At 35.7% G+C, this 10379-nt stretch overlaps 1 long non-coding RNA gene across 1 annotated transcript in view; it reads left to right on the top strand.

Annotated features, from left to right (window-relative positions):
• LOC115031946 overlaps nt 1–7612 on the top strand; it is a 21653-nt gene extending 14041 nt beyond the window's left edge. Inside the window, exons 2-4 of the long non-coding RNA XR_003837601.1 lie at nt 2772–3455; nt 5902–5947; nt 7517–7612. This is a non-coding gene — a long non-coding RNA (uncharacterized LOC115031946). The remainder of the gene's footprint in view (nt 1–2771; nt 3456–5901; nt 5948–7516) is intronic.
• Nucleotides 7613–10379: the final 2767 nt, after the last annotated feature.

The following is a 10379-nucleotide window of genomic DNA, read 5'->3' as shown; positions in this document are numbered from 1 at the left end:
AAAAGATGGCCTAGTTGGCCATCACTGGAAAGAGAGGCCCATTGGACATGCAAACTTTATATGCCCCAGTACAGGGGAACGCCAGGGCCAAAAAAATGGGAATGGGTGGGTAGGGAAGTAGGGGAGAGGCTATGGGGGACTTTTGGGATAACATTGGAAATGTAATTGAGGAAAAGATGTAATAAAAAAAAAGATAAAAAAAAAAGAATTTTGTTCTGACAAAGTACAAAGTAAATATTATTGCACAGAACAATTTAATATATTTTAGTTTATCTCAGCATTGCTAGTAATCCTGAGAACTCTCAGCTCCTTCTCCAGCACCATACCTTCATGGATGCTGCTATTCTTTCTACCACGATGACAATGAACTAAACCTCTGAAACTGTAAGCCAGTCCAATGAAATATTTTCCTTATAAAAGTTGCCTTGGTCATGGTGTCTCTTAACTGCAATAAAACCTAAGTATGACACCTACTCACCCACATTTTTTGACCCAGTGACACTTCTATCAGTTTCTGTCCACCAAAATGCTTTATTTTATTTTCCTGTTTTTGATACCAGGTAACCTCTTTCTGTGTTTTTATTTACCCAATCTAGATTTTTTTCCCCTTTCTGATCATTTTAGCACTTGTCTTGGTTTATTGGGTATTTCTCCCCATTTTTTTTTAATTTTGAGTCTTCTTATGGTCATTTTTAATGTATGTTTGCCCCCACAGCAAATTGTTCTCAATATATTTTTCAGTATTACATTTTATTTGAACCTGTGCAGCTGGCTGATACATGTTTAGCATTTAAGATCTCTGTTTATATATTAGTGCTCCATTGCCTGGTTGTCTTCATCCTGGCTTAGGTGATTTCACATTATTTCTGGGGCCATGGCTCTTAATGGATGTGAATATTCACACTCTTTAGTCCTTAGTGCCATTCCTTGTTATAGAGACAAAAGGTAGAGGTACATTTTCATTATTGTGGCATTGTACTGTTGTTTCTGTGATGACTGAATCTCACTATTCAGGATAGATTTGGTTTGTTAAAATTAAGTACTAATCAATCAAAATATTTGCTTTTGAGGGAATTTGCTTAATGAGGGCAGATCATACTGTTTATAATTATAGGTTTTGCTGGTAAAGTGTTACTTCAGAGTGGATCCTGGAACAGCTTTTAAAGTAAGTCTGTAGAAAATGCAAAATGTTCTTCAGTGTACCTTGGCAAATTTAATTTCTTAGACTTTGGTCACATATACTCTGAGAATCTAAGAATGTTAAAAACAAAAACAAAATCACTGCTTTGTATAATCAATAGTTAAGAAACTCCTTTAATTCTCTATAGCACCTTACTCACATAGGTAGAAGTGAAGAAGAAAAAAGATTGCAGTAATTACTATTTTAATTTTTATTATTTGGTTTAATTATTTGGTATTTTTGGGTTTTTTTTTGGTTTGGTCTTTTTGAGACAGGGTTTCTCTGTATAGCCCTGGGTGTCCTGGAACTCACTTTGTAGACCAGGCTGGCCTCGAACTCAGAAATTGTCCTGCCTTTGCCTCCTGAGTGCTGGGATTAAAAGCGTGCACCACCACGCCTTGCTCGGTATCTTTGTTTTATTCTAGTGTTCGATTTAGGAAATTGTAGTCCTTTCTGATTTTTTTAATTAGTAGTAGCACAAAGAACTTTGGCTTTTGTGTTTTTGAGCCCTCTGGGTCTTTTGTCTGGGCTATAGCCTTCAGCATGAATATTGATCTTAGCCTTCAGTGTAAGCATTTGGAAGAGCTGGTTTGGCTGTCCTGTGCCATTTAGAAGTGTGTGTGTGGGGGGGGGGTGGGTTGTGTGTCAGAAATTAGAAAGCCTGCATGGGGAAGGTTGGCTAAGGGCCAGGATGCCTACATCAACGAGTTGTGTCTGTGAGAAAACTTTGTAAAGATAGTTGCTGTTTTTTCAGTTGCTCATCTTCAGTTGTTAAGGCGTGTTCTCAGGCTGCTTCTCAGTTAATTAATACTGCATACTTGATTCTTACATCGTACTATCTGAAATCATAGTAAGCCAGCTGGTTTGTGGTTGAATACAAGACTTCAATCCTATATGTTGTGGTATTGGGTTTAATGTGTTAGAAAATGGCTTATATAAAAAGCAAATGTAAAATCAGGAGCAGAGACTCAGGGAAAACTATTATTCATTTTATGAAAAGCAAATGTAATTCACATAATAAATAGATGACAACTCCTATGTTAGAGATGATAGGTTCTCATGAATCTTTTAGAGAAATTTATAGAACACCAGTGGGCATGCCTGTATGTGCTTTTAATTTTAGTACTTGATAAATGTCAATAGAAGGCCATTTAACTCTTGCCCACTTGCTTCTCTTGTCTCTCTTACTCTTGCTTCCAGCTTGCCTCCTCTCTCCACAGTCCCTTTCTGCCTCTCTCCACATGGTCATGTCCAGCCTATACTTCTCTACTCTCTCCTTTTCTCTGCCTCTTCTACTCTGCTAACTCCCCTCCCCATGCCGTAAATAAACTCTATTCCATGTTTAAAAAAAAAAAAAAAAAAGGAAGGCCATTGAAGTAGTAGGCAATTTAGACCCTATTTTTAAAAAAGATGAAAAACAAGAAAAGAAAGAAAATGTTCATGTCTTTAGTTTGAACAAGAATTATCCTTTGTTCAAATATAATGTTGATGGTTTAGCTTTCTTGTACTTAGGAGGGAAACAATAAGTAACAGAGTTTGTAATTTAAGCTTTCAAGTTTGATACATTAACTTAAATTCTTTTATTCTTTAGAAATCACATAATTAAGAAGATTGAGACAGAAAATGAAGGGAAGGCAAATGGACTGAGAATTTGGAATAAAGACAGTGCAAATGATGATTATAGTTTCGAGGACCTGGACATAACATTTTCAGGAAGAAACCACGGATTCATGAATTCCAGAGGCATCTTTGTCATTTTTCATGGACATACAACTCTAATGGTGCCTTAAAGACACAGGATTGCTTTATGCCTGTGGCCAACAGTGTTGCTAACAGGCTTTCTTTAGATTCTGCCCAGAAGGAGAAGAGAGGAGAGAAGAACAAGACAGAGGTCAGAGACAGAAAAGTGCTACAGTTGCAGCCCAACACCAGAAATGCAGAGGCTTTGGGGTATCCACACAGAACTAATTCTCTCTCACCATATTTGCACTGTAACACTAAAATCAATGGAGCTCAGCACATCACTGTTCAGGGGCCTTCAAGCACAAAACATAGTTCTGTTCTTACTCTTAGTGCCATCCAAACTATCAGACTGCAACTTCATTTCAGATTTCTATTCTCATTCAAGCCTGTGTCACATCTCAGCATGAAAGTATGAATTGGCCAAGTTTGCTAGTACCCTACAAAGTCAATGTAGTGGTATCTTTCAGGAATGGAAAGCAAAAAAAAAAAAAAATGAAAACAGGAAGGTCTTCCCTTTTTGTACCTGACATGGGTAAGTACTAAAATTGTTTTCTTCAAAACAGTTATATTTGATGATTTCATTCTGATGTTTTCATTGGTATTGTAATTACTACAGACTTCTTAATATTAAAAGTCTCTGGGAATGACTATGATTCATATTAAACTTAACTGTGGCTAACTCAAAATGACAGGTCATTTCAGTGCTGTGAATGCTGGGATTCCAAGCTTTCCTTCTTCATGGAGATTTTATAAATTGTTAAAGTTATGAACTGTATAAACATGACATTTTATATTCCTTGCCTAATCTCCTGAGAGAATGAAGTAGATTGGTAAGGGTAACTGAGAGTTATTAGAAGGTTTCTTCAATATGCATTCTTAAAAATTAAATATTGAAATAGAACTGTTGTAATTACAGTGGTAAACTTAGTGAGATTGTTTTAGCATCTACTTAGATTGTCTAATTTGTGTCTGTGGCTAACGTTTGTCATCCAAATCCAACAGGAAGCTGTTTTGTGATAGTTGTTACTTAAACCTGATTCTAGTTCAGTTGACAAAGGGTTTGATCTTTTTTTCTTTTGTGGCAAAAAAGAAAGGATCAAGATTGTATGATAGTAATCTTTATAGCTCTGGAAAGAGAGGCATAAAGAGAAAGATGCTAATGAGGTTTTAGAAAGTTGCAGGGTTTTTCTATGAGTGTATGTTGCTCTAAGGTTATTTGTTTGATACATTCCAATAGGCTTTAAGTCAGTATTTTTGGAATATTTCATAATAATGTCATAGGTTATTTATTTCTTGATCTTTATAATCTAGAGGACACTTAATTTTGAAAGCTTTAAAATACTATTATGAGTTAGGTCGATGAATGGGAATAAATTCATAAATTTTTATGTTGTAAGAAAGCATGTGTAGATATTTTATTTATACATTCGGTAACTCTTAAATATTTAATAGTATTTTAGGTTGTCTAACTTCTGTTTCATAGTACTTTGAACAATAGGAATGTGATTGGTGTGTGCCTTACATCTTCAAGGCCCTGAGTTTAATACCTTGTACTGCAAAAGAAAGAAAGATTGTAATTATTGAAATTTTCATAGAGAATGGCAAGAGTTTGATTTCGATAGTGTAGCCTGAATCTGAATTCTTCCTCTGCCACTTTCTGTGACAGGAACATTAATGGGTATTTGCCTTTCTTGCCTAAGTCCTCTCTGCAAGAGGAACAACAGGAACCAGTGATGTCCAGTTTATGTCTGCTTAAAAAGAGCATGGCGAAAGGTTCAGTGCCTTGCACCTAGTGAGACTAGACAATTGCCACACAGTTAGTACATAAAGAAGGTCAATTTTTAGGGACTAAGTTTGTTTTCTGTTTTTGTTTTTGCTTTTAAAAAAACTTACCCGGGCGTGGTGGCAGCCACCTTTAATCCCAGCACTCGGGAGGCAGAGGCAGGCGGATTTCTGAGTTCGAGGCCAGCCTGGTCTACAAAGTGATTTCCAGGACAGCCAGGGCTATACAGAGAAACCCTGTCTCGAAAAAAATCTAAAATAAATAAATAAATAAATAAATAAATAAATAAATAAATAAATAAAACTTATCATAAAGCTTATACGCAAGAATATTCTCTGAGATCAAAACTTCTCACAAGCTTAAAAAATTCTTAGATTTTTAGATTCTTAGATTTAGGACCTGCACTATTATATTTTGGAACACTAGGAGGAGTATTAGTAATAATATTATTATAAAATAATATCATAATAGTTGGAATATAATAATTCTTATAAAATAACTCTGGTTATTCTAAGTCATTAATTGTCCTTATGAGATAATATTTGCTCTCATCTCCATGCTGCAGAACTAATAACACCTAATAGTGAAAGAAAAATTCCCTTTGTATATAGATTTTTGGTTTTTTTTGTACTACTTTTTGAAATATGTCTAATTATAACAGTAAAATAATAGTTTAAGTGCTTGGAACATAAACTGATTAGTTAAATTCCAATTTGGGTATTCACCAGCTTTGGGACTTAAATTAGTAATCTATAAAAGATGGGGACGGTAGTACTTTTTCCCCATGTGAGAATTAATCTAACCCCCTGTAAACTTCTTGTGTTTTATTACTTACCGGGAACATTGGGTAGTAGTAGTAGCCATTGTAATTGTTGTTTCATTAAATAAAGTTTGTACAATTGTGCAGAATGGAGCTTATCAAAGCTAAATATGTAAAACTTCACATATCAAAATATTTATAAATAATCAGAAAGTAGAATAAAAAATAATACAATGGTATTGTTAGAAGTGATTTAAAATTCTATCAGATAACCAAAGAAACTAAAATTCATCTATCAAGGTGGCATACACTCCATAATATATTCTATATTATTTTAAGAGACCATTCTTCTTAAATGTGATTTCTACAATTAACTAAATCTGTTTTTATTGAGAATAATTAGTTTGGATTTGAATGTTCTTTTTTTCCTTTTAGGCAATATGTCAATATTGAGCACACCCAGACATCAGATCTCTGTACGGTATGTTGATATTGATAGCTTCTTTGTCCCAGGGGATATAAGCAATATAAGTAATTTAACAGATCTTGAAGGTCTATATTCTTGTTTGTTTTAAAAAAATTGATACATATTAATGTGTGTGTGTCTGTATGTGTGTGTGTGTGTGTGAATTGATAACAATGTATTCTTTGGAAAGAATTTTGATTTTCTCAGTCAAATCTATTCCTTTGTTCAAATTGGCTGGAGTCCTTTATCACAGGTGTAGGGAAATTAGGAAACTACTGCTTGATGTAAGTTGAAATACATAGGGAAGACTAGGATTGAGGACTCTGTTAATTTACATAGATGAAGACATCTGGATATTTTCTATATCTTCTTAATGTTTGTTACGGGGAAATTTCTGGCATCCTGTGTTTTTAGACTTTCTGTTCTGTTCAAATAACTCTCCTCCCTTAATGTAGGTAAATATACTAACTTTTGTGTTGTGATAAATTTGTATCATTGAGTTGAGTCATCTGGGCAGTCTTTTTTTTTTTTTTAATGAAATTTCAGGTTTATGTGTGTACCACTTAGTAGTATTAGAAGCATTTACTTAGGACTTTTCTTTACTACTTTTTTGACAAGATAGCATTTTCTTTTTAAAGTGAGCTTTTCTCTTATGTGAAAACCCTAGAAAATTCTACTTTCTTAACTGGGCTTTATTTTTGTCTTAGGTAGTTGTGACTCAGCTCAGAAAGGGATTTATTGAATTTGAATGAATTGATTTTAACCTAGGAACAACTCACCTTCTAGTATATTTTTCTTTTATCTAACTTATGTGGAGAGACAGGAAAACTTTGTGTGTTATGTGTTTCTTTGTTCTGTGTCGCCTGCCCTCTAAGCCTGTGTTATTTCACTTACAAATCAATTTTACATTATAGTTGTTTTGTAATTTAATACATAAAAGGAAACAATGTATTAAAGTAATGTTCTTAACCAAAGCAAAATCTGGGGGTCTGAAATTCACATTTGGCTAAATGTGAATTTGGTTAAAAATCAGATGTTCATTGCTAGGCATGAATCTCCAATTGGTTTCTAGTGCTATAAAAAAAATATGGAGGGTAAACACATTTATACCAGAATTACAAAAGTCTGTTTATAGTTTTTGTTTCATTGTCTCCTCCTACAGTCTGAACCTGGGATCTGAGTTGCCTGTTTTTCATTGTAAGAAATCAAACGCCATGGAAAACTGACTTTGCTGCTTTTAGATTGAGTCCATTTATCAGAAACGTTCCTGTAGTCATGCTTGGTGGCAGCATGCTTTTAATTCTAGGAGGTAAATCTCTGTGAGTTCCTGGCCAGACTAGTCTACAGAGAAAATTCCAGAGGACTCTGTCTTGAAAAAACAAACAAACAAGCAAACAAACAAAACCAACCCAAAAACGTTAGCTGATATTATATGGTGATGAGTATATTAGCTTATTTAAGATTTAATGCCTAAGTGATTAAAGAACAAATGTTATATAATTAAAATCCCATGAAAAAATTTCCATTACATGTTCTTAACAACTTTTTATACTTAGAGAAACAATTTAATTTCTTTTCTCACAGGAAAAACAGTGGCTCTTACAAGTAACCGGAGCATAGGTAGGTCACCTTTTCATCCTGGTGCTGGAATGGCAGTATTACCAGAATAAAATCCTGAAAGGAAAGCAGGTACACATGAGTTCTTTAAAGCCATAGTACACCTATGGATGGCCTCTGGATGTTGCAGATAGTGTTGGTGCTTTCGAAGTAAAAGCAGAATTAGAATAATTAGCTCTTTCAAGTTGAAGGCTTTAAGGATGCTAGAAACTGTGGAGACAATATCTTCTGTATTGTATGGCTGTATCATCTTTCAGTTAAAAGAAAACTTTGGCCTACAGGAAAGGGTAGAATAGAGGGTGGGACATCCAGAAAGCAGAAAGAATTCTGGGATAGAGCCTGTTGTAGGAGATTTACCCTGGAAAATATGACGAGACAGACACATGGTACCTGAGCACAGGTAACCAGCCACGTGGTAGAATGTAGATTTGAGTAACTGGTTATAATTCTTGTGGGATAGGTCACTGTCCTTCTCTGATGCTACCAAGATTTCCTATGAAGGAACCAGGGTAGGTTTAGTGAGAGGATTTTGATGAGTCAACATGCGGTTTGTTGGAGGCTTTTCTTAGAAATTTCTTTCTTAGGAATTTGGTGTTGTGATATCCAGGTTATCTGTGCAGAGCTTGTAACTTACTTGAAGGACCAGCAAGAATCTGTATTTAAAAAGTTCCTGAACAGGAAATAAATATAGGCCAGGGCAGCAAAACCTGCCTGAGTCTACGAGTCTTGTACAGCATAGGTCCCACTACTTGCTCATACAACAGGAAATGTGGTGGACAATAGCAACATTTTCATTGATGTGTGTGTGTGTGTGTGTGTGTGTGTGTGTGTGCTGTGGTATATGTGTTTGTGTGGCTGTTTGTGTTTGGACCAACTGTGGCTGAGCATGTTTTTGCAAGTGTTTGTGGTATGAGTGCTATAGACGTACAGGTGTGTTGTTCTGTTTCTTCATGACAATCACCTTTAAAGTTCAGTTCCTAGCCTTGGGAATATTTTCATGCAGCACCCTCTTGCTGATTATAGGACCTATGCAGTGCCCATGGATTTCATGTGAGATGGTTTCTCTGGTTATTTGCAGATACAGGGGTTGACAAGTGGAACCCAGGCAGGTTCCTGCATTAGAGAAATAATCATAGCCTTCACTTCAGTTCTGAGCAGGTTCCCCATAAGGCATTCACATGGTTTTCTAGGTTACTAATATCTCTCTTTAACTCAGATTCAGACATTCATACAATGTTATTATTCAATATAATATACCTGGGCTATTGGAGAAATATGGTGGGTTTTTTTTAATGCCATTACAGTGTGTAGTTCACAGTTCAGTTTCTAACAGTTTTTAAAAGCTGAGAAGATTCCAAACCTAGGTACTCTATGACACTTGGGATACAGGGGATGACCTCACCTGGACTGGCCAACTGAATAAAGCTGGTATGGGAGGGATAGCTGAATGGTTTACCAGGCCTTTGTCCTTTCCTTCTGAAGATTTGAAGTACTCCAGCAGAAACTCGAACATGGCACAGACCAGGACAAGAGCTCCATCGGAGAAAACTGCTGCTGGAGGAGCACTGAGTGTGCACAGCAAATACACTACTATTGAATCTCATTCCTAATAATCATGACAATCATGGGCTGCATTTTCTTCCTTTACTTTCGCTTCCTTGGCTTGAATAGGCCTTAGTTTCTCTAACCTCTGGCCCAGCAAAAATGCGCATTTTGAGGTATTCAGAGAAGTGCTGAGGCACATCAAGAGCTGCTGCACATTCAGGAAGAGTCTAGGAGTGTACATTTTTCTCATCTTGATGGGTCATTAAGAATAGTTTCATGGAGATTAGTCAATAGAATTGGAAAGACTTTGAGCCGAAAGCTGTAACATGTCTTATGCTTAGTCTTGGGAGGCCATATCCTTCAAGCACACACTCCAAACAGAGACTTGCTTTCATTTCCCTTGAAAAGATTATTTCCATCAGGAACTGCTTTTCTACTATGCTCCCAAGGCCAGCCACAGGCTGTAAGTCTGTGCTACAAAATGATCGGTCAAAGAATGCTGCTTAAGCACAATTCTTGTGTTTGGATTTTGTTTTGAGTTTTAATTACTTTGGTTATTTGGTTTTCTTTGTTTTCATTTGAAGTTTTGTTATTTATTTGTTGTTGTTTTGTTACTGTAATTTTTGAATAGTTTGACAAGGCTATATACACTGTACATATTTACTTCCCCCTTGCAGTTGCTATTGAGTAAATTGGATGCATTCTTATGAATAAAACAGCAATCTCTAGCTCTTCACTTTTAAGAACCTTCTTTATTCAGGGGTGGTGTCACTGTCTTGAAATCCCACAGCTATCAGACAGAGATGGATCTCTGCATTCTCACGGGACTTGGGCTTCAGAATTATTTCCCTACAAAGGTGATTGTACTTTCAGTGTGGATAGTGTGTCCAGCTTTGTGGATACCATAGGTAGAAAAATTACCTATGCTGTATTCTTAATGTCAAATATTTACCTACTACTAAAATACACTATTCTGTAGATGATAGTGTTGAACAAATTAATGGGAAATATATTCTGTAATATCTCTCAGAAAATAAAAACATAGTCTTAAGGGAATATAAAGCAGTCATGAAACACAGAACTGTATGCCTCTGGTTTCCTTCAAATATACTATCAGTGGTAACTGCACAGCAGAAATAGTAAATTCCAAGACCTTTCAGGGGATAGGGTGAATTGTTCTTCTTGATTATGATGATGATTTTTGTTCTTGACAGTGCATTTGGTTCCTTTTGGGGTTTTAACTCAAACACAGTGTGTAGTTCACAGATCAGTTTTTAGTTGTTTT

Source organism: Mus caroli, chromosome 1, assembly GCF_900094665.2.
Source record: "Mus caroli chromosome 1, CAROLI_EIJ_v1.1, whole genome shotgun sequence".
Taxonomy (NCBI): Eukaryota; Metazoa; Chordata; class Mammalia; order Rodentia; family Muridae; genus Mus; species Mus caroli.
This window is presented reverse-complemented; position numbering and strand designations above follow the sequence as displayed.